The sequence below is a fragment of the Pongo abelii genome, chromosome 19 (assembly GCF_028885655.2).
Source record: "Pongo abelii isolate AG06213 chromosome 19, NHGRI_mPonAbe1-v2.0_pri, whole genome shotgun sequence".
NCBI lineage: Eukaryota > Metazoa > Chordata > Mammalia > Primates > Hominidae > Pongo > Pongo abelii.
Window position 1 is genome coordinate 78,342,927 of NC_072004.2, and position 26,711 is coordinate 78,369,637.

At 41.7% G+C, this 26,711-nt stretch overlaps 1 long non-coding RNA gene across 3 annotated transcripts in view; it reads left to right on the plus strand.

The window, feature by feature from the left end:
• The window catches only part of LOC129051414 (uncharacterized), a 46,284-nt gene that overhangs the window by 10,358 nt on the left and 9,215 nt on the right, over nt 1-26,711 (plus strand). For all 3 annotated transcript variants that reach the window (XR_008515659.2, XR_008515660.2, XR_008515658.2), the window contains 2 exons: nt 9,339-9,392; nt 25,366-25,448. This is a non-coding gene — a long non-coding RNA (uncharacterized LOC129051414). The remainder of the gene's footprint in view (nt 1-9,338; nt 9,393-25,365; nt 25,449-26,711) is intronic.

A 26,711-nucleotide genomic window follows, 5' to 3' on the forward strand; every position in this document is an offset into this window, starting at 1 on the left:
CTAACCCGGTGAGGTCAGCTCTCCTAAGCCCATGTTTCAGGGGAAGAAACTGAACACAGAGCAGTTCTGTAACTTGCTCCCCTGCGGCAAGGGGCAGAAGTAGCACCATTCTTAACTGTCGCCCTTGCCAGGCCTGAGAGATTTCAGTGGACAATGGAAGTGATGATGTCTCCTGGAAATATTTGTCTCTAGAAAAGAGGCATAATTCATTCCTCAGCATCCCTTCCCAGGTGCCACAGGTATATTTTTTGACTCTACTATTTTTTTAAACCACATTTCCTTCTTCTCCTGCCCTCCCTAATTCCTCTCTTCATGCCTGTCTTCTCTTTCTGTCCCAGTCTTTCCCAAAGCCTGCAATCGCATATATTCGGATAGTAAGCTATGCTTTTAGTTTTCCAAATTGTCTTCTTTCTTTGCATCCATGTTTGGAGGAAATAGAATACGTAAACCCTTAAGACTCTTCTCAGACTATCATTTTGCCCTCAGTACTGTATCATTCCCATCAGCTTAAAAATATAGCTTAGTACTCTCATCTTATAGAAAAAAGTAGCTATTTTTAAAAAAACCTGTCCTTGATCCCACATGTTCCTGCAACCCTATTTTCTCTATTCTCCATTTATAGCAAGTCATCTTATAAAAAGTCTGTAGCCACTGTCTTCATTTCTCACCTCTCATTCTCTCTTCATCCCACTTCAACTGGCTCCTGTCCCACTCTATGCTGATATCTTCCAAATTTATACTTCTAGTCCCAACCTTCCTTCTTAACCAGCTGCCTCCTTCACATCGAATTTGGACATTTAATATGCATTTCCAAGTGAACATGCCCCAAGGCAAATCTTTGCTTCCCCAGCCCAACCTACTACTCTCCAGATTTTCCTTATCTGGCAAATAGCTCTGCGATGGGCCTAAGCTGGGAGTCTGCAGACCACCCATTCCCTCAGCCCCCAACACTGAATCCACCAGGTGGGATCCACCCCACCTCCAGAATATCCCAAATCTGTCTGCTTCTCTCCATCTCTGTCTTCATCCAAGACGCTATCACCTCTTACTGAAATTACAGTTCTAGCCTCCTTATATAATCCATTCTCCACATGGTAGCCAGAGTAATATTTTAAAATGCAAATCAGATAATATCACTCCTCTGCGTAAAATCCTTCCATATCTTTCCTTTGCGTTTAGCATAAAATCTGTCCTTCAGGGTTCTACATGATCAGGTTTCTGATCAGCAGGGGAGGAAGACCCCTCCCCTGCTCACCAAGTCCCAGCCATACTTTCAATCAATCCTCCCACCTCAGCCTCCTCAGTAGCTGGGACCACAGGCGTATGCCATTAAGCCCAGCTAATTTTTGTATTTTTTGTAGAGATGGGGTTTCACCATGTTGTTCAGGCTGATCTCAAACTCCTGGGCTCAAGTGATCCTCCCACCTTGGCCTCCCAAGGTGCCAGGATTACAGGTGTGAGCCGCTGCACCCAGCCTTGAGCTCTTTCTATTCAATGAGCATGGCAAGCTTTGAAGCTGCTGTTCTAACTGTTCTCTCCCCCTTCCTGGATTATGAATTCCCTGGATCTTCCACGGGTGGCTTCTTCCCAATATTTGGGCCTCAGATATCACCTTCTCAGCCTTCCCTCACCAGCCAATTTAACTGAACTCGGTTACCCTGTCCTCTTTTATTTTCAAATTAACACTTATTACTACCCGATGTGCCATTGTTTTGTGTGAGTGTATTCATCATAGAACGTAAGCTCTGTGAGAACCAGAACCTCATCTTTTCTGTTTTTTGCCACATGCCCTGTACCTAGCAGGGTGCCTAGTACACAGCAGGTACTCAATAAACATTTGTTTTAAAAATTAATGAAATATGCCAGGCGTGGTGGCTCACGCCTGTAATCCCAACACTTTGGGAGGCTGAGGTGGGTGGATCATGAGGTCAGGAGATCAAGACCATCCTGGCTAACCCGGTGAAACGCTGTCTCTACTAAAAATACAAACAAACAAAAACATTAGCCGGGCGTAGTGGCAGGTGCCTGTAGTCCCAGCTACTAGGGAGGCTAAGGAAGGAGAATGGCGTGAACCCAGGAGATGGAGCTTGCAGTGAGCCGAGATCGCGCCACTGCACTCCAGCCTGGGCGACAGAGCGAGACTCTGTCTCAAAAAAAATTAGTGAAATAAATTCATGAAAGAGTAAATTCATGAAAGCTCCTTGAAGTCTGGGACCATTATGACTCATAAATTTCTGTATAACTTTTCCCAACTACCTCATCACATTGCCACATTGTCTTATGAGTTCTCAAAATAGATTCTTGATGATGAAGTCATAGACAACAAATTTACCTTAAAAATCTAGGAAGAGCTAGGTACGGTGGCTCACACCTGTAATCTCAGCATTTTGGGAGGCTGAGACAGGAGGATTGCTTGAGCCCAGGGGTTTGAGACCAGCCTGGGCAACATAGTGGGACCTTGTCTCTACGAAAAATAAAAAATTAGCCTGGCGTGGTGGTACATGCCTGTGGTTGCGGCTACTGGGGAGGCTGACGTGGGAGGATTATTTGGGCCCAGGAGTTCAAGGCTGCAGTGAGCCGTGATTACACCACTGCACTTCAGCCTAGGTGACAGAGTGAGATCCTGTTTAGAAAAACAAAACAAATAGACAAAAATCTGGGAAGACAAAGGGACTGTTCTAACTGTTCACTCCCTCTCCTCGGATTATGAATTCCCTGGATCCGCCACAGTGGGCTTCTTCCCAATATTTGGGCCTCAAATGCCACATTCTTGGCCTTCCTGCACCATCAAATTTAACCGAACTACTCTTTATCACCCTGTCCTCTGAGACAGGGTGTCCTGAGATGACCTTAATGTATGCTTTTATTTTAACGAAAGTTTCTGATGAAAAATTTGTTGTGATAAATCTAACGGTTACACCAACTGCAATCCCCCAAATCTTGGAATCTTTCCTGGGTCTGGGGTCCAAATCTTTGAATCAATAGTGGTTGATAAGACCCAAAGCCAAAGCATTTCCTCACCCCCTTAGTCAATCACCCTCATCTCCCTTTCCCCTTTTACTCTCTGAACTCTCGGGGCAATGAGTATTTAATGGTTTTGAAAATTCTTCCTTTCCATCAAGGAACAGTGTTAATAATTCCATCCCCTGAAGAATTTTCCAGGGTTTTAGAGTCGATATTATAAAACGCCTTTTAAAAGTGGGCTATAGGTACTTTTCTAACCACTCTGTGTAGCTCTAATAGATTGCGTAATTCCTTACAAAGGTCCTGGATGCTCACCACCCACATCTCCAGCCTAAAACTAGGTTATGAGTAAAATGAAAACTCTGCAAAAAAAAAAAAAAAAAAAACACTCTTCAATTTTCAACTTCCCATAAAGTCCTCAGCTCATTGCATACCTCACAGGCATGGAAATCCAGATTGTGCAAAGATGTCAAAAACCTAAATAATTATTCCACTTGTAACCAAACAGTAATAGACACTCCCTTTGAAATTGTGGAAATTCTCTTTCCACACTAAAGCCAAGGGAACACAGCCGGGATGTGATGTCAGCAGGCAAGAAGACTGAAAGTGGACTTTGATTAATTACCTGATTGGTTCCTGCCCCACTTGGACCTGAATGAAGCAAATCTGCCACATTGAAAGGTTTGGGGAATTTTAGGTGGAAGAGGGGTGGGATGGAACGGAGAGGCTTTATCTAGTCTGAACCATTCATAGTTTGGGAAAGTGCCCAAGTGAAAACAATTGAACACCAAATCATTTTCCCACGAGGCTGGCAGAGTTCTTCATAGACTATTAAGTTTCAACTGCTTTGTAAACTCTATGAAGACATCTTTAAGGCCCTACTTTTTCCCCCGGAGCAATGTCTTCACTCCAAGAGGTTAGCCTAGGAAGATATCATTATCTTCAAGCCACAACAACCGATCCCCTAGGCCCCCCATCCTGAAATTCTTGAACCCTGTGCTCCACCCTAACTCAGCTTAGGAAACTGATAAGCAGCTGTAAAAATAGACGTAAAACATTCTCTCCCATTCAAATCAGCAGGCACAGTTTGCACTTTAAAAAAAATGGGGCCAGGAGGTTGTTCTTTTCCATTTTTAAAAAAGTTATGGACTAAACCACGACCAAGCAACCACATATATGAAAAAGTGAATTTGTCTCCTCATTAGCTCTTACGTAGCTTATATGTTTGTATGTATGTATTCATTTAAAACTCTGTTTTATCAACATTTTAAAACATCCACAAAGGTAGACAGGCTTGTATGTTGAATATCATACAGACTCAACACCCAGCTTCAATGATTATCAATGTAAATTCATTCCATTTTAATGTTCTTCTGATAAAACACAAAATCTCAGAGCACATATTCAGGGCAACTTAAATCTATGCTCCTGGGTTTAAAAAAAAAATACATGCACACAAAAGCTTGCCATGAGAATGTATCCATGTACAACATTTAATTTTTTATAATACATATTAATTTCTTTGGAGTTTTTGGTCAAAAGAGTAAACCTTCACAAATTCTGACTAATTAGCTACAACCCTGTCCAAACTGTTGAAAAAGTTGCCTTATATGACTTTTTATTATTTATTTATTAATTTATTTATTTTTGAAATAGTGTCTTGCTCTGTCGCCCAGCTTGGAGTGCAGTGGCGCGATCTCAGCTCACTGTAGCCTCTGCCTGCCAGGTTCAAGTGATTCTCCTGCCTCAGTGTCCCAAGTAGCTGGGATTACAGGCATGCACCACCATGCCCGGCTAATTTTTGTATTTTTAGTAGAGACGGGGTTTCGCCATTTGAGCCAAGCTGGTCTCGAACTCCTGACCTCAGGTGATCTGCCCGTCTTGGCCTCCCAGAGTGCTGGGGTTACAGGTGTGAGCTACTGCACCCAGCCTTATACAACTTTTTAAAAGGCAATTTTATCACTTCCAAATGATAATATCATAAAAGTATTGCCAAGGAGAGTTTCTGTCAGATTTGCCTTAATAAACACACAAAGGGTAACTATAACATTATGAATTATCTTTGCATGCAAATAGATGCTTCTAAATAATTAAAGATATATTAAGCAGCTTGGGCTGCCATAATGAAATGCCACAGACTGTGTGGCTTAAACAACAGAGATGTATTTTTTTCACAGTTCTGGAGACTGGAAGTCTGAGATCAGGGTGCCAGCAGGGTCAGATTCTAGTGGGAGCTCTCTTCTTGGGTTACAGACAGCCACCTTGTCACTGTGTCCTTACAAGGCAGAGAGAGAGCAAGCTCTCTGATGTCTCGTCTTATAAGGATGCTAATGGCCGGCACAATGGCTCACACCTGTAATCCCGGCACTTTGGGGGACTGAGGTGGGCAGATCACTTGAGCTTAGGAGTTAGGAGCTTAGACCAGCCTGGGCAACATAGCCAAACTCTGTCTCTAACAAAAATTCAAAAATTAGCCAGTTGTGGTGGTGCACCTGTAGTCCTAGCTACTTGGGAGACTGAGATGGGAGGATCCATTGAGCCTGGGAGGTCAAGGCTGCAGCGAGCTGTGATCGTGCTACTGCATTCCATCCTGGGTGACAGAATGAGTCCGTCTCAAAACAAAAAGGGGTGGAGCACTAATCTCAACATGAGGGTCCTACCCTCATGAGCTCATTTAAACCTTCTTACCTCCCAAAAGCCCCATCTCCAAATACTGTCACGTTGGGGGTTAGAGCTTCAATTTGGTTCCTAATAAGCTTTAGACAAGTTCATCACAAACACCACAAATTCCATATTAGACAGAGCTAGGGGGGATAGCTGCTTTCGCTACAAACAGTTTAGTTTGGAGTTTATAGTTAACTATCAAAGCTTACCTAATAATGCTCAGCATAAATGCTAAGATCTTCTCAAAGTAGAACACAAACCTGGCTTGTGTTTTTTTAAAGATCGGTGAATTTTTTTATTGACAGAAATTAGGATGCTTACCAAGATACCTGGAAAAAATCCAGGCTTTCAAACTTCCCTTGGAATTTGCAAGTGGGTAATTCATTATTCTGCTTCTGTCCTGATAAGTCATGGTTTCTGTGGCTGCCCAGCTGTTGGTGGCTGAACTCTCCCACAAAGGTGACCCCACTGTAAAAGTGAAGTCATCGTGACTGAGCATGGCTGAGAACTCCCCTTGGGAGGTGCAGGGGCATTGGTTCTTGTTATAAGAACTCTCTGACTGAAGATGAAAGTGCTTTGGGAACACAGGGCCAAACCTTTTCAACTAAGAGCAGGAAAATGGTACTTCGTGAAGGGTATTTGACTTGCCAACATCCTGAGATATAACTTAAGAATGATCTATAACTGGCTGGGCGCGGTGGCTCATGCCTGTAATCCCAGCACATTAGGAAGCTGAGGTGGGCGGATCACCTGAGGTTGGGAGTTTGAGACCAGCCTGACCAAAATGGAGAAACCCCTAAAAATACAAAAATTAGCTGGGTGTGGTGGCGCATGCCTGTAATCCCAGCTTCTCGGGAGGCTGAGGCAAGAAAATTGCTTGAACCCAGGAGGCGGAGTTTGCAGTGAGCTGAGGTTGCGCCATTGCTCTCCAGCCTGGGCAACAAGAGCAAAACTCCATCTCAAAAAAAAAAAAAAAAAATCTATAACTGATCATAGTGAAATATTTTTCTTCTTCAAATTTATTTTCCAGTTTTTATTTTAGAATCAAGGGGTACATGTGAAGGTTTGTTACAAAGGTATATTGCATGATGCTGAGGTTTAGAATAGAAATGAATCCGTCACCCACTGGGTAGTGAGCACAGTACCCAATAGGTAGCTTTTCAGCCCTTACCTACCTCCCTTGCTTCCCCCTCTAGTAGTCCCCAGTATCCATTGTTCCCATCCCTATGTCCTCACATACCCAGTGTTTAGCTCCTACCTATAAGTGAGAACATGCAGTATTTGGCTTTCTGTTTCTGCATTAGTTTGCTTAGGATAATGGCCTTCAGATGCGTCCGTGTTGCTGCAAAAGACACGATTTTGTGCTTTTTAATGGCTGCATAGTATTCCATGGTGTATATGTAGCACATTTTCTTTATCCAATCTACACAGTGAAATCTTGTCTTGACGTTCTCCTGGAAGCTGGAAGCAGATATTGAAAATGAGGATGCTTAGTTTGAGGAGTAGCAACAAATTAACTGGTCTATAGCTCATTATACATATACTTACTATACTTTATTTATAGTGTTACTGCTTGAGGGCTAAGATTATGGGCTTGGGAATTCAGGAAGTTCTGAATTCAAATCCTGACTCCAACATTAGTAGCTATGTGACCTTGGGCTAATTTCTAAATTTCCCCATTAAAAAAAAAAAAAATCTCTAAAATGCAGATAATACTACTACCTACCTTCTCTAAGTGGTTATAAGGAATAAATAAGATAATGTATATAAGTAGCTTGGCATAGCGTCTGGTATAGAGTAAGAGCCAAATAAATGGTGAGTACTATTATTTGCCCAGCATAATTGAACTTCAACCATTATAATTAACTACACTTGTGAAATCCGAGCGAAAGATTGCTTTAGTTATCGCAACAACCGGAAACACCTTCTCCAAGGGAGGGAGGTCGTTTTTAGAACTTTTCTCAGTGTTAGTTTGCATATCTTTGGGGTATTTTAAAAGGTGCTAAGCAGTATTTGTTAGCACTTTACAGTATCCTTCTGGTTCATAGGATTTTTGTAGCTTATTTGCCACTTACATAAGAAGCTGTGTCTTCTTCAAGTCCCATTTTGCAGGAAATAGTGGGGCTATTTACCACGTACTTTTCAGAAATAAGTTAAGCAGTAAGAAATTCAGGCAAGGTTCTGGGGATACATATACAGCACAACAACATAAATAAGGGGTCTCTATGTAATATACAATACCACTAAAAATAATAGTTTACCTCCCCAGTGGCATAGAAGGTGCCTGAATGGGCTTCTCTGATTATTGCAATCATAGTGACAAGACCAGCTTGAGCTGTCAGGAGCCCTGGGGTGTACCCAGTGAGATGGCCCAGCCTAGACTGGCCTTTATTTCCCATTTATTGTGAGGAATGCAGTGTTTGCCTTGGTGAGTGTGAAATTAATCTGTCGATTTCGAGGGGAAAGCTGGAGGCCGAAGATTGAGAAGACAAAAATCTTTCGGCAAAACATTGTGAAGTGGTAATACAGAAATAATGCTCTCCAGTCTCATTTCCCACCAGTGAGGTGCTTGAGAATAGTGGGTCTGATTAAGACAGAGAAAAAATGTGCCAGAAAATAAAAAGTGGAAGTCTTGCTTTGTGGTCTCTTTGCTCGCTGCAAAAATTTTCTGAGTACTAAGAGCAATGAAGGGGTGGTGGAACATTCTGTATTTGTGAATAGTGTAAATCAAATCTTATCAATTGAATTCTAAAACAACGGGGTGATTAGAAAATTATGGAGGAAAATGCTTCATCAGTGTGAAGCCTTGCCAGCTGCTGCATTGGTGTCATAACACATGCCTTGGTAGAATTACGGCATTCTGGTGCCAGGAGTGTCCCAGTTAATCAGATCTGTTAGGATATTGGACAACCGCGCAAGCTTGGTGGGCCTGTGACTATGTGTTCAGACTCCCTTGTCCTAATGGTTATCACACAGTATTTCTCAATCTTTAATACCATAACAACCCCTTCTAAAGGTGAATAAAAATTGTCTATTGATGCTTGACATTTGCGGAAATTATTTTGAATATAATTTTTTTTTTTTTTTTTTTTGAGACAGAGTCTCAATCTGCCATCCAGGCTGGAATGCAATGGTGCAGTCTCGGCTCACTGCAACCTCCGCCTCCTGGGTTCAAGCGATTCTCCTGCCTTAGCCTCCCGAGTAGCTGGGATTACAGGTGCCTGCCGCCATGCCCAGCTAATTTTTGTGTTTTTAGTAGAGACGGATTTCACCATGTTGCCAGGCTGGCCTCAAACTTGTGACCTCAGGTGACCCGCCCACCTCAGACTCCCAATATTTTGAATTTAACATTATCTTAAAATGCACAGAAATAAAACCAGGTACAAACTCCTAGTATTTACAGTTCTTATAAACCAAAGGCTTTTTTGTTTCAGATTAAATTTAAACAGAATTATGGAGCCAGTGATATTTAAATTGACAATACTAATTTAAGGAGATGGATGATGTTATTTTGCTGAACTAAATAACTGATTACAACGTAAACATGGTACTACTGATTGCCACAGGGCAAGTTCTTTTGATTTTGGTGCATTTATAAAACGACTTCTCTCAACTTTTTTTAATTTGAACTATGAGATTACCTTCATTAATATGGTAGCAATGCATCATTCACATACGGTGGCCAACTCTGCTCTTTTCTCATTTGCCAGGGACAACTGGGGAATGCTACGCTATGCCCATTTGATCACAAACACAAGGCGAATGTGAGTAAACTCGTGAGGCAGTGCTCAGTTATGAAGTAGTCATCTTGTTTTTGTTTTGTTTTTTGAGACGGAGTCTCGCTCTGTCACCCAGGCTGGAGTGCAGTGGCACGATCTCGGCTCACTGCAAGCTCTGCCTCCTGGGTTCATGCGATTCTCCTGCCTCAGCCTCTGGAGTAGCTGGGATCACAGGCGCCCACCACCATGCCCAGCTAATTTTTGCATTTTTAGTAGAGACGGGGTTTCACCACATTGGCCAGGCTGGTCTTGAACTCCTGACCTCAAATGATCCAACCATCTGGGCCTCCCAAAGTGCTGGGATTATAGGCGTGAGCCGCCGTGCACGGCCTGTCATCTTGTTTTTAATGAAATGTTCTACGGTAGCCCTTCACCAACATGGCTGTTGAGCACTTAAAGGGGACGACTGCAAACAGGAACAGAATTTTTAGTTAATTTCCATTTAAGTAGCTACTTTGTGACTAATGGCTACTGTGCTGGATAGTGCAGAATCCTAGTTCATACATTTATTATGTTTTTTTTTTGGACGCTCGTTGAAATAAAATCACCAGCTGTGTGAGTAGGGCAATGTATTTAACCTTTCTAACCCTCCAAGCTTTTATCTATAAATTGGGGATGACGAGATATAACACATTTAATCACTTAGCACAGCGCCTGAACAGGAACAGCACACAACCCCCAGTGTTGCAAATGGGTGATGGGCCTGGGGGAGGGTCTGCCCTCATCAAAGTTTCCATTACTGCTTCCTCAAGCCACTCCTGGGCATGCTTATTTTTTGAAATACATGATGACATTTTCTCCAGCTTATCTGAAGTGTTATTAAAGGCCTCTTTAGATAGTGTTGCAATTTTTATTAATCTATAACAGGTAAACTAAATAAAAAGAGTGTGTTTACCATGCAAATGTAGCTTCCATTAGTCACCTGCCACGTAGCCTTCTGCCTTCCTGTTAGATTGCCCCCTACCCACCACCTCCAGTGAGCTGCTTCTGATCTCAGATAACTGTCATAGATGCATTGAACAGCCAGGGTGTTTAGGACCTCATCTTGATTTGTCTAGAAAGCAGGAATCCTAAATCCTCCCTTCAGGCTGTGGGAGAACATTATGAAACAGGCTGTTACACTGTCCCCTCTGCTTCTGCTCCTGTGGGGATGCTGTTTCACTCCCCAGGCCCAATTTACAACTCCATTTTCTGGCTGGCAAACACCCTGCATTATTTTTCAGAATCTGCTCAAACTTCCCCTCAGCTACAGAATCTTTCCTGACCCTCCAAGATAAAATGGATCTCCTCTATCCTTGCCTTCACCCTGTATCTTACATAGGCTTCCATCATAGCTGCCATAATTTTTCATATTTATTGTTACCTTACGTTATGGATAGCATTGTCCCCCAGAAAGACATGCTGAAGTCTTAACTCCAAAAACCTCAGAATGGGACCTTATTTGGAAATAGAGTCTTTGCAGATATCATTATGTAGTTAATGACACCAGTAATACTGCAGTGGGGTTAATGATACCTGTAATACTGGAGCAGGGTTGGCCCTTAATCCAATATGACTGGTGTCCTTATAAGAAGAGAAGAGTCACACACACGGATGCACAAGGGGAGAACGCCATGTGACAATGGAGGCAGAAATGGAAGAGCTGCAACTGTAAGCTAGGGAATGCCAAGAATTGCAGAGAAAGCACCAGCAGCTAGGAAGATGCGAGAAAGGATTCTCACTTCCAGGTTTCAGGGGGAACATGGCCCTGGGGACACCTTGATGTCAGAATTCTTGCCTCTAGAACCTTGAGAAAATGAATTTCTGTTTTTTTTAAGCCACCCAGTTTGTGGTACGTTGTTAAGGCAGTCCTAGGAAACCAATACACCTAACTAGACCATAAGTTCCTTAGAAACAAAGACCTTGTTTGATTTATTTATGTGGTCTTGGCAGTTGTTGCAGTGCCCGAACCAGTAAGAGGGATCGGCAAACCTGGCTGAACGGATAAATGAATGAACACAGAACCTGTTCTTTTGCCTTAACCTGGTCTCAAATTGGAACTGCCAAAAAATTACTTTAAATCTTTTTTTTCCTTTTTTTGAGGTGGAGTCTTGCTCTGTCACTTAGGCTGGAGTGCAGTGGCTCATTGCAACATCTGCCTCCCAGATTCAAGTGATTCTCCTGCCTTAGCCTCCCAAGTAGCTGGGATTACAGGCACCTAACATCATACCCAGCTAATTTTTGTATTTTTAGTAGAGATGGGGTTTCACTATGTTGGCCAGGTTGATCTCGAACTCCTGACCTCAGGTGATCTGCCTGCCTCAGCCTCCAAAGTGCTGGGATTACAGGCGTGGCCGCTCCTGGCCAAATTACTTTAAATCGATTCAGTGCTACTGCATATGGCCACACAGGCTAGGCACTGCATGATTCTAGAGTTGTGCAATGAGGTGACCTTCAATTATTTGTCACTGTATAACTTGATCTACATAAAGAAAATCAACAGTACAGTGACCCACCATGCCATCTGTTAGAAAAACCACTACTATTGGGAGATTCAGCTCTTACTCACCCAGCCAAATAGCAGAAGCCATAAGTAATTATCCTCTAGGGCAGGCTTTGGTAAACTACGGACCTCTGGCCAAGCCCAGCCTACAGCCTGTTTTTGTAAATGAAGTTTTACTAAAACACAACCATGCTCAGTAATTTACATACTGTCTGTGGCTACTTTAGTGCTGCAGTGAGAGAGCTGAATGGTTGTGATGAACAGTGGATGTGCTGGAGCCTATAAAGCCTAAACTATTTACCATCAAGCCCCTTACAGATAAAGTTTGCTGAGCCCTGCTCTAGATGATTTAAATTAGTAGATATTGCCAGAATGTTTCACATTAAGTGATAAAGATCCCACTTTGAAACTGAAACCACTCATTTTATCACACATTAGAAGATTCTACACTACTAGCGTTAATGTAGACATGCCAAAAAGAAAATTATGTGTAGAAAATAATTTATTTCTTCCTCAAGATGGGAGGCAGGGGTTAGAAATAAAAGAGTGTGAGAGCTTATTTATGTGTATATGTGAATAGGAAGGTGTAGGTGGAGTAAATTCCAAGCAAAAACATAACATATGCAACTTACACGATTAGGTGCTGTATATAGGAAATGTTTTCAACTGTGTCCAGCTACCCAAATTGGAAAGAAGCGAGAGCTGGAAAAAAGGATAGAGACCTATTATGAAGTCCAGGAGGAGAAATGTTTATGAGAAAAGTGCTGCCTGCAGTTTTTTTCCTTCTGGAAGGTATTGTGGAAAGTCTTAGACCTTCCTGAGCAGTACCTTGCATCAACTACATGCTGTCATGTGATCCCATCACCCAGGCCTCAACTGATTGGGTCAAAGCTGGATGCTTGATCCAAAGGTCAAAGGCTGGGAAAACCTGGTACAAGGGCTCTGCCCAGTAGGAGTGGATACTGGCCACACCAACCACATGTTTTCTCCTGGTGAGTTTGAACTAGAAGCCTATGGAGACATCAGCAAATCTATGTATATTATATATCAAGAATGTTTCACATTAAGTGATAATAATATACTGATATATAACATATATCAACAATAGCAAATATTATATATCAAGACTAGCAAAAGCAGAAACAGAGAGTAGTTGTCACCACAATGACAGGGCAATTGTTATCTAAGAGATAAGTAGAAAACCTGGTCACAAAAGCGACATTGTATCCTGCATTGTGCTGCCATTTCCAGAGGTCTGACCTTGCCGTGGGGGCTGTATCATTAACCATGACCCAGTTTGTTCCTTTCTTTGAGACAGGGTCTCAGTCTATTGCTAAGCCTGGAGTGCGGTGGCATGATCATGGCTTACTGCAGCCTCAACCCCCGGGGCTCAAGTGAGCCTCCTGCCTCAGCCTCCCAAGTAACTGGGACCACAGTCATGTGCCACCACACCCAGCTAATTTTAAATTTTTTGTAGAGACAAGGTCTCACTATGTTACCCAGGCTGGTCTCAAACTCCTGGGCTGAAGTGATCCTCTCACCTCAGCCTTCCAAAGTGCTGGGATTACAGGCATGAGCCACCATGCCTGGTCTATTCTATTTTTGCTGCTGTTCAGGGATGGGTTTAGTTCATAGTCAGCTAAGTTTTCCGCTTTTATCACTTCAGCCATGCTCTTCCCATCCTCTGTTCCCGTAACTCTCTGTCTTTTATCTGCAGGTGCCTTACAAACTCTAACCTTCAACCAACCCCGCCATGTATTTCTCTGCTTCTACATGTGGGTGGTTTAGGGCTGCAGGAAAACATATTTCCCACCCACTGTGTGTGTGGCATTGTACGTGCATGGCTTCTAACCTCAGCAGGACCTGCTTGTCTTTTTGGAAGTTCCTTTATGTGTCTGTATTTGGCTCCCTCTACTATTCCTCACAGCTGGTATTGTAAAGTTTCAGCACTCTCCAGGCTTCTGTCTTGGCCCACTGCAACCTCCGCCTCCCAGGTTCAAGCGATTCTTGTGCCTCAGCCTCCTGAGTGACTGGGATTACAGGCATGCACCACCACGCCCAGTTAATTTGTTGTATTTTTAGTAGAGATGGTGTTTTGCTACATTGGCCAGGTAGTCTTGAACTCCTGGCCTCAAGTGATCTGCCTGCCCCTGCCTCCCAAAGTGCTGGGATTACAGGTGTGAGCCACCACCCCTGACCAGGCTTCCATTTTCATGGCTTACCTCGAATCCGATCTCAGAGAACTCAGAGTCCTCAATTTCCGGACTCCCTCCAGCAACTTATAGAAACCTGTACCCTTTCTTTCCTGCTTTCCTGTTCCTAAGGAAAAGGTACCGCTTCTTCTGTTCAAAGCTAATCCTTCCAGCTGCGCTCCAGATTCCAAGATCTATTCTTGATTCCAACCTTGTTCCCATGCAGTTATTCCCTCTCATTCTTACATCTGCCATTTCTTCCTGGTCCACGCTTTCTTTCCTTGAGGTTATGTACAAGCTCATCCTCCTCTTTCAAATGCCCTTTTTTGACCCTTCCTAATCTACTAGCTAGCATCTTGCTGAACTCATTCATTTTAAAGCTGCTCATCTTAAAAGGTATAGAAAATTCTGGAAATTTAATATGGAGAACTGAGGTGATTTAAGAGAACCCTATCTCCCAGTTCAAGTACATAGAAATGCTGCTTAAAATATAACAAGCTTTTAAATTTTAAATAAATAATGGAGTTCAAATTGAATAACAGGTGTCTCCAGGTCCTAGAAATGAAAGAAGTTTTAAAAACCAGAATGAGAGAGAACAAAAAGTGAGTGGCTGTTGGCATGTTGGAGTCTGAAATAGGTCTTACTGGATGGAAGCCGGGGTTCCAACAGCAGCATGAGGAGCAGAATGTAGGTTTCAGAACCCGTGTTGAGGGAGAGTGAGCCTCAGCAACCAACATCCAGCTCCAATCTCAAAGATCTGCAGAATGTGCAAAATAGGAGCTACAAAAATTCCTCTAACCAGCCTGTGGAAGTGTTAGCCAAGCTGGATATGAACTCTAGGCAACGTATGGGAAAAGATTTATCAATGAGACAGCAAAACCCAAGGCCACCCTACCCATCAATGGAGTCTTGGACCTGAACTCACACCTCCCATGTGGTTCTGTGATCCTACCTGAGGCATTAACATAAACATTTATCCAGAACCAGTGATACCCAAGGGCCTTCTGCAGAGGCAAATGCAAAACTGCCCTGTAGGGACATTCCTATAACCCAGGGCATATGGGACCATCCTCATTGAAGATAAGCTTAGAATAAAAATTTATAAACTAGGCAAGAAAAAAAATCATTTCAAGAGTTAGCATGAACAATTCAGAAGAGGATTTGCACTCTTTTTTTTTTTTTTTTTTTTTTTGAGACAGAGTCTCACTCTGTTGCCCAGGCTGGAGTGCAGTGGCATGATCTTGGCTCACTGCAACCTCTGCCTTCCAGATTCAAGGGATTCTCCTGCTTCAGCCTCCCAAGTAGCTGGGATTATAGGTGCCTGCTACCACACTCAGCTAATTTTTGTATTTTTAGTAGAAACGGTGGTTTCACCATGTTGACCAGGTTGGCCTCGAGATTCACACTCGGAACTAGAAATAATAGCCCAATCTGAAAGAAACTTTCAAATGTTTAAAAATATAATAGAAATATAAAGGAAAAAATAGTATCTATTAGGCAACAAAGGGACAGTATTAAAGAAGAGCAGGTGAATCTGAAAAAAAAACTCTAGAAATAAAAACTAGTTTTTGAAAATTAAAACTCAGTGGTTGGTTAATAGTAGTCTAGACATAGCTGAAAAGAAAAGCCATCAATTATCTAAGAAATGCAGCTCAGAAAAAGATAAAGGAATAATGTGAAGGAGGAGTTGGGAGTCATGGAGGATAGAATGAAAGGGTTCAAGGTGTATCTCATTGAGTTCCAGAAGGAGAGTGTGATATCCTTATTGCTGACTTTCAAATATTTTCTGCTATCCCTCTGGACACATGGGATATTTGTGTACTTCCTCACCACCTGGAACTTAGGTGTGGTGATGTGACTTACTTTAGCCAATGCAATGTGAGCGGAAGTGTTACATGTCTCTTCTGGGCGGATGATTTAAGACTCATTGCACACAGGAGGCTGAGGCAGGAGGATTGCCTGAGTCCAGGAGTTCGAGACTGCAATGAGCTATGATCTTGCACCACTGCATTCCAGCCTGGGTGACAGAGAGCGAGCCTGCCTCTAAAAAAATAAAAAATAAAAAGACTCAATGCACAATTCATAACACTCTTAATTTATTTTATTATTTATTTATTTTTTTTTAACTTCTGCCAAGGCAACCAGCAGCATTCCAGGTGGTGGTTGTTCTATCAACTGAATTTCAGACTAAAGGCAACACAGGGCAGAGTCCACCCCTAATGGACATGTAGCAAATGTGAGGAATAAATCTTATTGTTTTAAACTATAGAGAGAGTGAGATTGTTCTGCAGTATAAGATAGTCCATCTTGACTGATGTAGGGAAAATGGCAAGCAGAGACAAGAGACATCAAAGAGCTAATATACTTTTTAGAATTAAAAAATGATATGAGTCTTTGGATTAAATGAAAATATTGAGTCCTGAGTAAGACAAAAACAAATCCACAATCAGACACAACATAATGAAACTGCCAAACATAAAAGCATACTTCATCTAGTTAAATCCTCATCATAACTCTACTACATGCTATTACCACTCACATATTATATGTGAAGAAGCCAAATAAGTCTCAGTTTTATGGCTGCAGAGAGAGGAAGTTATAGAAGCAGAATTCAAACTTAAATCTGTCTCCCAAAGCCCATCCTTTCCCAAATCTCATTTGAAATTTCATTTTCACTTTACAACATTCCTGTAAAATGACTTATTTCCCCACTTTATAGATAAGAAAACTGAGTCTCATAAATGTTAGATGACTTGTCCAAGCACATAAAACCGTAAATGGTGGGGCTCAGGTTTGAACTCAAGTCTTGTTGGCTTCGAAGCCCAGACTTTTTTTTTCTATGTCATACTGCCTTCCATAATTTCTCTAGAATTTAGCTTACATATTGTTATCATTAAATTTTCCACATTTACTCTCCAGCAACAGTGGTCTTCCTGCTCCTCCTAGAACACACCAGGTATGCTTTAGTCTCAAGTCTGCCTTTGCTATTCTTCTGCCTAGAATGTTCATTTCCCAGACAGCACACTGACTCTCAATTCATTCAGGTTTCAGTTCAAATTCTATCTTCTTGTTTTGTTTTGTTTTGTTTTGTTTTTGACACAGGGTCTCACTCTGTCACCCAGGCTGGAGTGCAGTAGCACAATCATGGCTCACTGCAGTCTTGACCTCCTGGCCTCAAGCAATTCTCCCACCTCAGCCTCCTGAGTAGCTGGGACTATAGGTGCACACCACCATGCCTGGCTAATTTTTTTTTTTTTTTTTTTTTTTTTTTGGTATTTTTTTGTAGAGCTGGGTTTTCACCATGTTGCCTAGACTGGTCTTAAACTCCTGAGCTCAAGTGATCCTCCTGCCTCAGCCTCCCAAAGTGCTGGGATTACCTGGCTAAATTCTATCTTGATAGGCTGGCCTTCCCTGACCACCTTCATCCCTAATGTTCCATCGTCTTACCCTGCTTTATTTTCTTCATAGGTAGTATATTTATCCGGCATTATCAGTCAACATATTTATGTGCTTATTGTCTGTCTCTCCCTCTCTAGTAAAAGCTGCATGAGAGCGGATTCTTTATTTTGTTATATTTCCTCAGTTGCTCAATAAATATTTGTTGGATGAATGAATGAACAAATTAGCCACAGAGTGTCTGCTCTTAGCACTACTGAACCTCATAAGAATAACAGGAAGTAAAGACCCTGGGACACATGGGAGAGCAGACCTCATCACAAAGCAGGGTTAGACATGAGGCAGCCTAGCAGCAAAGTCAAAGCATTATCTACACCCCAGCCTTTTCATTCAAAGAACACCTAATGCTCTTTATTTTATTTTTTATTTTTATGTGTTTATTTTTTGAGACAGAGTCTCACTCTGTCCCCCAGGCTGGAGTGCAGTGGTACTATTTCAGCTCACTGCAACCTCTGCCTCCTGGGTTCAAGCGATTCTCCTGCCTCAGCCTCCTGAGTAGCTGGGATTATAGGCACATGCCACTATGCCCAGCTAATTTTTGTATTTTTAGTAGAGATGGGATTTCCCCATGTTGGCCAGGCTGGTCTCGAACTCCTGACCTCAGGCGATCCACCCACCTCAGCCTCCCAAAGTGCTGGCATTACAGGCGTGAGCCACCGTGCCTGGCCCTTTTATTTTTTTGAGACTGAGTCTCGCTCTGTCACCCAGGCTGGAGTGCAGTGGCACGATGTCGGCTCACTGCAACCTCCGCCTCCCGGGTTTAAGTGATTCTCCTGCCTCAGCCTCCTGAGTAGCTGGGATTACAGTTGCCTGTCACCATGCCTTGCTAATTTTTGTATTTTTAGTAGAGATGGGGTTTCACCCTGTTGGCTAGGCTGGTCTCGAACTTCTGACTTCAAGTGATTTGCCTGCCTCAGCCTCCCAAAGTGCTGGGATTACAGGGTGTGAGCCACTGTGCCCGGCCTGCCCTTTACTTTAAATGCCCCACACAGGGTCATATGAAGAGATTTGTTTACCTTACCCACCTTTGACTTTACAGTCTGATCCTTTTCCCCTAATACCTTAGTATTCACTCACTGGGTCAACAGTACTTCTTCCTATGAGAGGGTGAGTCCACAAAGGGCTGCTCTGTCATTCTCCACCATGTGTACACCTATATTTTCTCCTTTCTTTCCTTTTATACTCTTCCATGCAGCAACAACTCCATGAGGTGGATATTATGACCTCTCCCTGGCTTCATTTCATAGATGAGAAAACCTCAGCTCAGAGAAGCTAAGGGATTTATCCAAGATCCCATGGCTGTTAGGAGCCCAAGCTTGGATTTGAACTTAGGATGGATGGTGTTATGGCTTGAATTGTGTTTTCCCCCCAAAAGATATGGTGAAATCCTAACCATCCAATACCCCAGAATGTGATGGAATGTGATCCAGTCATGGAATAGAAATAGGGTAATTGCTGATGTAATTAGTAAAGGTGAGGCCATACTGGAGCACGGTCGGTCCCTAATCCAATATGATGGCATCCTTACAAAAAGAACACTATGGCTGGGCGCAGTGGCTCACACCTGTAATCCCATCACTTCGGGAGGCCAAGGCGGGCAGATCACCTCAGGTCAGGAGTTCAAGACAAGCCTGACCAATATACTGAAACCCCATCTCTACTAAAAATACAAAAGTTAGCCAGGCATGATGGTGGGCGCCTGTAATCCCAGCTACTTAGGAGGCTGAGACAGGAGAATTGCTTGAACCTGGGAGGCGGAAGTTGCAGTGAGCTGAGATCATGTCACTGCACTCCAGCCTGGGCAACAGAGCAAGACTCTGTCTCAAAAAAAAAAAAAAAGGAAAAAAGAAAAGAACACTAAGTGAAGAGACAGGGACGCATGGCGAGTACCACGTGATAATAGAGGATGAGGGGCCCAGAAGCACCAAGGATGGCAGGCAAACCCCCAGAAGCCAGGAAAAGGCAAGGAAGGATTCACCAACAGGTGTCACAGGGGGTATGGCCAAACTTCCAGCCTCCAGAACAGACATAAATTTGTGTTATTCAAAACTACCCAGTTTGTGGTGCCTTGTTACAACAGCCCTGGGAAACCACTGCAGGTGGTGAAGCCGTCTTTCCTCTGTGCCACGCCATCTTCCATCTTTGGGACAGAGTTGACTTATATGGCATGAGCTGAGAAGGAATGCAAGCCAAAAGGGTTTGCAGACTTCACTTCATCTGAAACACCAAAAACAGAACCAGGAAGTGCCTAAACCATCTTATTCACATTGATATCAGTGAATGTGAAGAAGTTAAGTCCCTCAATTGTCTAGGGACAAGCTGGCTCACCAGGGAGAGGACACCAGGGAAAATGAGCTGTTCCCCCAGACGCCTCCTCAACAGGTGTTTGTTACTGCCTTCCTCCCAATCCCCAAATTTAGGCTGATACCTAGGCACCTCCCTAATTATACGCAAGATGCTTTCCTCTTCTGTTCTTTTTTCTTCTCCTCTTCCCCAACTCCAACTTACCGCTACTGTGTTTCTTCAAGTTTTTCCTGGTTTTGCCTTAAATCTGGCAGTGGCATCAAAAAGCATTTCTTTAATCCCACTGGAAGAAAACCGAATACCAAAATATCTGATCCCTGCTCTGCTACTTCAGTGCACATGGATTCCTTTGAACAATGTTACCACTCTCCCTGGTGATGCCCTCAGGGCAGGGAGTTGGGGATGGAGAAGGCAGAGAGACAAGACTGGTGCAGCAGGGAGGAGACTCAAGAGGGTAAAAAGGCACAGGATGGTAGATATGGACATGGGTGTCTGAGGGTTGCCAGCCCTTCCTCCTTGAATAGATGTTCTGAAGCCTGTTGACCCTTAGGAAATAAGCATTTTCCAGTATTCCATTGCTTTTTGCTCTGAATCTCTGGTATTCTGATTTTTAGAAGTGGAAAAAATATTATGATTTAAGCCATATGGTCTTTTCCTCCTTCCACTGGAGCTGTAGGAAACTCACAGGGGCAGGTGTGGAAAGCAGCGGCAGCAGGGTGGGTGGGTACATAGGCTCCATGTGTCTACAGCTTGTGCAATTCTGTAGCTATGGTAACCGTGTGCAATGCCACTCGCGTAGCCTCATAACACGGCCCGAGAGTTACCCCTGGCTCCTCAACTATTCCTCTTCAATGCACTATCTGTGCTGCTGTTTCCTAGCTACCATCGCTATGTTAGATTTTTTTTGAAGACGTGCTCAAGTATTGTTTCTGTCTGCTATGCTTGTTGTCACTGCACCTTAGTTCATCTGATAGCACAAGTAGATAGCAAACCCAAAACCCATTTCTTACAGATACTGTTGGTTGTTAACAATTGTCTGCACATTTTTTTTTTTTTTTTTTTGAGACAGAGTCTTTCTCTGTTGCCCAGGCTGGAATGCAGTGGCGCTATCTCAGCTCACTACAACCTCTGCCTCCCAGGTTCAAGCAGTTCAAGCGATTCTCCTGCCTCAGCCTCCCGAGTAGCTGGGATTACAGGCGCCCACCATCATGCCCGGCTAATTTTTGTATTTTTAGTAGAGAGGGGTTTTCACCATGTTGGCCAGTCTAGTCTCAAACTCCTGACCTCAAGTGATCCGCCTGCCTTGGCCTCCCAAAGTGCTGGGATTACAGGCGTGAGCCACTGTGCCTGCCCAATTGTCTGTACTTAAACACGTTGTGTTAGAAAGATTCTTGAGGCCGTGGTCTGAATGAGATGACCCCTTGAGACTTTTTCTAGTTCTGCCAGTCCATGCTGGTTGGGCTCTGTCAGAGCTAATGATACTATCAATTGACTGCCTGACTACTGAAAATCTGTTTTTTGTTTTGTTTTGTTTTTTGTTTTTGCCAGTTGTTACAATTTCCTGACAACAACAAGAGTAGTAAAATTAAAGTAAAATTTATAGCAATATATGCAAATATATCATATCCTATGAAGATTGTACATGAGTAATGTATGCATATGTACCACATAAAAGAAAGCTGCATTGTGTTAATTCTGAGAATATATGCACAAATGGTTTCTTTTATTTATTGTTAAAAACAATCTCCAAATGCTCAGAAATATTTCTGTTGTAATTAAATTTAAATGTTTTTTAAAAAATTCATGGGAGTTGGTAATTTACTATGTTCATATTTTTGTTGCCTTATGTTTGGTCATTAAGTGCGGTATCGTAAACAGCTAAGATTTAAGGCACTTCACCTTCCTAGGCTTCAACAGAAGCAGGATGTCAACACCCATAAGTTACAAGCAGTCTCGCCAAGGGACTGTAATACAAAATACACTTACAATTGAATTAACTTGGGAGAGGATTCTGGGAAGCTGACAGCATCAGCAGCATAGTTTTTCATTCTTTCTAAATCCTTACATAAAAAAAGAGAGAACAATTAGATAGAAAAACCAAAAATCCATGAGCAGCATTTACCGCAAAACTAGGTGACAAGTGATCCCCACAAAATACAAGTGGGCAGAGATAAACCACCAACAGTTACCAGACATGCAGGGTATCAGTGTCTGTGTGGGAAAAAGAATAAAGGAGCTGCATCTGACAGGCCTGAGAACAGGAGGACCCCAAAATAGCCAACAGGCATTCACTGGAGAGACAGGCCCATCTGAGAACAGCAGCTGAAACTGGTAGGGCTTTGGTCCAATAACAATGTCAAGCCCATGGGGACTAAGTCTGAAGGGGCTGTAGATGCCTAGCTCCTCTGAACTCTCAAAATCAACCTGCCAGGTCCCCTTTGCCAGACAGAGACTCACACTAAAGATAAGTTGCTTGGGGTGGAATAAAAATTGAACAGGACATGGACAAAAGATGAGGGAAAGAAAAGCTCCACTCCAAAATAGTGAAATATCATACAGCAAGCTGCCTTATGTTTTAACACTCCTCCAAATCAAGAGAGGGAGTTCTGTGAAGTAAGAGAAGTTTTTTCAATGCAATTTTACAACAAAAGTTCAGAAAAACTAATTTTACATTAAAAGAAGCAACAGAATACAAAAAATTAGCCAGGCGTGGTGGTGCATGCCCGTAGTCCCAGCTACTCGGGAGGCACAAGAATCACTTGAACCCGGGAGGCAGAGGTTGCAGTGAGCTGAGATCGTTGCCACTACCCTCCAGCCTGGGCAACAGAGTGAGACTCTTCTCAAAATAAATAAATAAATAGGCCGGGTGTGGTGGCTGACGCCTGTAATCCCAGCACTTTGGGATGCCAAGGTGGGCGGATCACCTGAGGTCAGGGGTTCAAGACCAGCCTGGTCAACATGGTGAAACCCCATCTCTACTAAAAATACAAAATATTAGCTGGGCATGGTAGCAGGCACCTGTAATCCCAGCTACTTGGGAGGCTGAGGCAGGAGAATCGCTTGAACCTGGGAGGCAGAGGTTGCAGTGAGCCTGGGTGACAGAGTGAGACTCCATCTCAAAAAAAAAAAAAAAAGAAGGGGAACATATATAAAAAATTTTAAAAATGTTTTTATTAGTCATTTTGGTGATAGCATTTTTATTCTGAGATTGTTGTATATTTAATAGGAAATGAAACCATGAGTAATTGTGGGATATTCTTATTCTATAAACCTCTATCTCCTTGAGATAGGGCTTCTTGGTGTGGAAGAAAGGGGATACAGATAGAATAGAGAAGAGATTAAGAGAAAGCTCCATGAGGCAGGGCACAGTGGCTCATACCTGTAATCCCAGCACTTTGAGAGGCTGAGGTAGGAGGATTGTTTGAGCTCAGAGTTCCAGACCAGCCTGGGCAACATAGCAAGACCCTGCCTCTAAAAAGAAAAAGAAGAGAGGAAAGCTCTGTAGTCTTGAATTCGAATTGGAATTATCAATATAAAATCATGAAGTATTTTATCTTTAAATATATATTTGTGTGTGTATATGTGCATTTCCTTTTTCTGTCCATTGAAAATACTGTCCATTCTGTCTATTGAAAACAATGGCCAATCATTGAAAACAATGCCCAATCCAGCAGCAAGAAATATCCCTAACCCCCAGAATGTGTTCTTGAAATATCATTTCTCCTTAGAAGAAATCAGTGCATCTTGGAGAGATGGCTGATTCCAGGACTAGGGTGGGAAATTTACAAAATGAATCTTTTGTCAAACTAGATAGCAAGGAAGTTATCAAAGGCAACCAGAATTGTGTCAAAAGTATGAAGGAGCCAAGATTAAGAAGTTCCCACTGGCCAAAGACAGAGCAATTTGAGTTTCATGAAATAATAATAATTTCAATAAATTAAAAGCTATCAAATATGTTTAAACCGCTGAGTTCAGAATGAGATTTCCAAAAAGAGAAAATGCTTACCTTCAGGGGATAATGGAGAACTAATTCATTATTTTGAAATCTGGTAAACAAGGGGAAAGAATCACACATTTATCTTGCCTTTCCTATTATCACTGGGTAACCAAATAATAGATAAGGAGAAGTGCCTGCTTATAATAGTTTTCCAAATAAAAAATAAAAAAGAGGATTATAATATCACCATTTTGTAATCCCAGTGAATTAAAAGATATAAGTATTAAGCTTCAACAGCTGCTAATGTCATGGAAGATAAATAACCAGACATGAGGTGCTTTCTATTGCCTTGCCAGACACCAATCCCTTGGCAACGTACCCAAAAGAGAAATATCAAACACCATGTAACTACTATAGTTTTGACAGTCACTTTGGAAAGAAATAGAACTTGAGTCTGCTCCAGTCTCTGGATCTAGCAGCCAAATTTCAGGAAATGCAGAGAACAGAGGAACATGCTAAATCTCACCACAAGTGCACAATCAGCAAAATTCAGACTGTGGGAAACTCTCCAGACAAAAGAGCCTGGTAAGTTGTAAGGAAAAGAAAGGGATAGAGGATAACCAATAGCTTAAAAGAGAGTTTAAAAACATATAACTTTTTTTTTAATGGGCAAGACTAAACTACAGCGTCTAGGAATGCACATTTGAGTAAAAACAATTATGACAGTGCAAGAAGGGGATTTCTATAAAAGTCAGGACAATGGTTACTTATGAGAGGAGAGAGAGGCTTGTGACTCAAACTGGACACATGGAAGGGGATTCTGGAGTAGGGGATAAAGTTCTATTTCTTGATCTTAGTGGGGTTTCAAGGATATTTGCTGTATAAAAACTCATTTTACTATACATTTTATATGATTTTATGTATCTTTGTTTTATTTTATATCAGAAAGATGTTTTTGAGAAGACAAGGATCAAGCCTTGTATTATTTTTTATTTATTTACAAAATTGACAACAAAACTCTTTTGATGTACAATTCTGAGTTTTCACAAACATACATAATCATATAATCATAACCACAATCAAGATATAAAACAGTTTCATCACTTCAAAACATTCCCTTTTGCGCCTTTTAGTCAACTCCTCCCTCCATTCCAAACCATGGCAACCACTAAACATACCATTTTCTGTTCCTATACTTTTGGTTTTCCAGAACATCATAAAAACAGAAACATAGGGTATGTATGTAGCCTTTTGAGTCTGGTTTGTTTCACTTGGCATAATGCTTTGAGGTTCATCAAAGAAAACTTATCAAAGTTCCTTTTTATTGCTAAGTAGTCTTCTGTTGTATGGATGCAGCTCAATGTGCTTATCCATTTAACAAAAGGACATTTGGGTTGTTTCCAGTTTCGGCCATTGTGAACAAAGCTGCTATAAACATTTGTATACAATGTGAAAATAAGATTTCATTTCTCTTGAATAGATACCTAGAAGTGAAATTGCTGGTTTATAGGTTAAGTGCACGTTTAACTATATGAGAAATTGTCAAACTATATTCCAAAGTGACCATACTATTTTGCATTCTTACAGGCAATATATGAGTTCCAGTTGCTCTATGTCTTCACCAGCACTTGGTATTGTCATTTTAAAGCCATTCTAATACATGTGTAGTGGTATGTTATCATAGTTTTAATTGCACTTCCTTAATGACTTTCATGTGTTAAATATATGAAAAGATGCTCATTTGCCATCTGTGTATCTTCTTTGGTAAAATGCCTACTCAAATGTTTGCCCAATTTTTTAAAGCAAATTATTGGTTTTCTTATTGTTGAGTTGTGAGTGTTCTTTATGATCCCTTTCTCTATTGAATTGCTTTTGTACCTTGGTCAAAATGTGTGGCCACATATGTGTGGGTCTATTCTGGACTTCTTATTGTGTTCCACTGATCTATGTTTCTATCCTTTCACCAGTACCATACTATGTTGAACACTGTGGCTTTATATTAAATTTTAAAATCAAGTAGTATGAATACTCTAATTTTGTTATTATTTTTCAGAATTGTTTTGGCTATTCTAGTTCCATTGTCTTTCCATTCATTTCAGAAATAGGTTGTCAACATATACCAGAAAGAGGAGAGATTTTTTAAATTAATTAAGGGAGCTAAGATTTTCCCTATTTCTAAATTGATAGCTTTACTTCTGCTTCTGGTTATGAGTAACTCTTTTTGTTGAGAACAGCAATAAAACTTGGTTAAAACACAAAATCATAGCTCTTTCAGAGAGTAAGCAAGGTAGTCAGAACTTCAGGATCATAAAATCCTTAAGAAAAGGGAATGATAGCAGAGGAGTGAGCCTGACTTTCTGATTTGCAAATACATCTAAGCATTTGATGGCTCCTAAGTTGCACATGTGTAGGAAGAGACACAAAGAAATTTAAAAAGCAGCTACTACAAGGCTAAAAAGCTAAGCAGAGATGTCTGCAGTTTCACGGTCCTAAGGAGACATAAATTGGAGTTGAGCATCCATCAAGAGAAAGCACTCTTGTGAACAAACAAGGTTTTAAATGGTGACTCCTCAAAGGACTATGTTATAAAAATAAGAGCAAGCTAGTCTTACATGGATGAAGATGATGTGCCCAAAGTCTATCTCACTGCCAGAAAAAAACAAACTCTTCCATGGAGGATGATACCATCATCCAGAGTCTTATAATTGTTCATAGACTTGATCTGGCATTCAGTTAAAAAAAAACAGTAATGCCAAAAAATTGGATCAAATGACTGAAAATCAAGAGACAAAGGAGACCATGAAAATAAACTTGTACGTGACAAACATCTTGAGTTTTTAGCCAGATTTTAAAAAAGTAACTGTGGCTAGTATGTTTAAGGAATTAGGTGAAATGAAAAATTTTGCCAGATGGGCTGGGTGTGGTGGCTCATG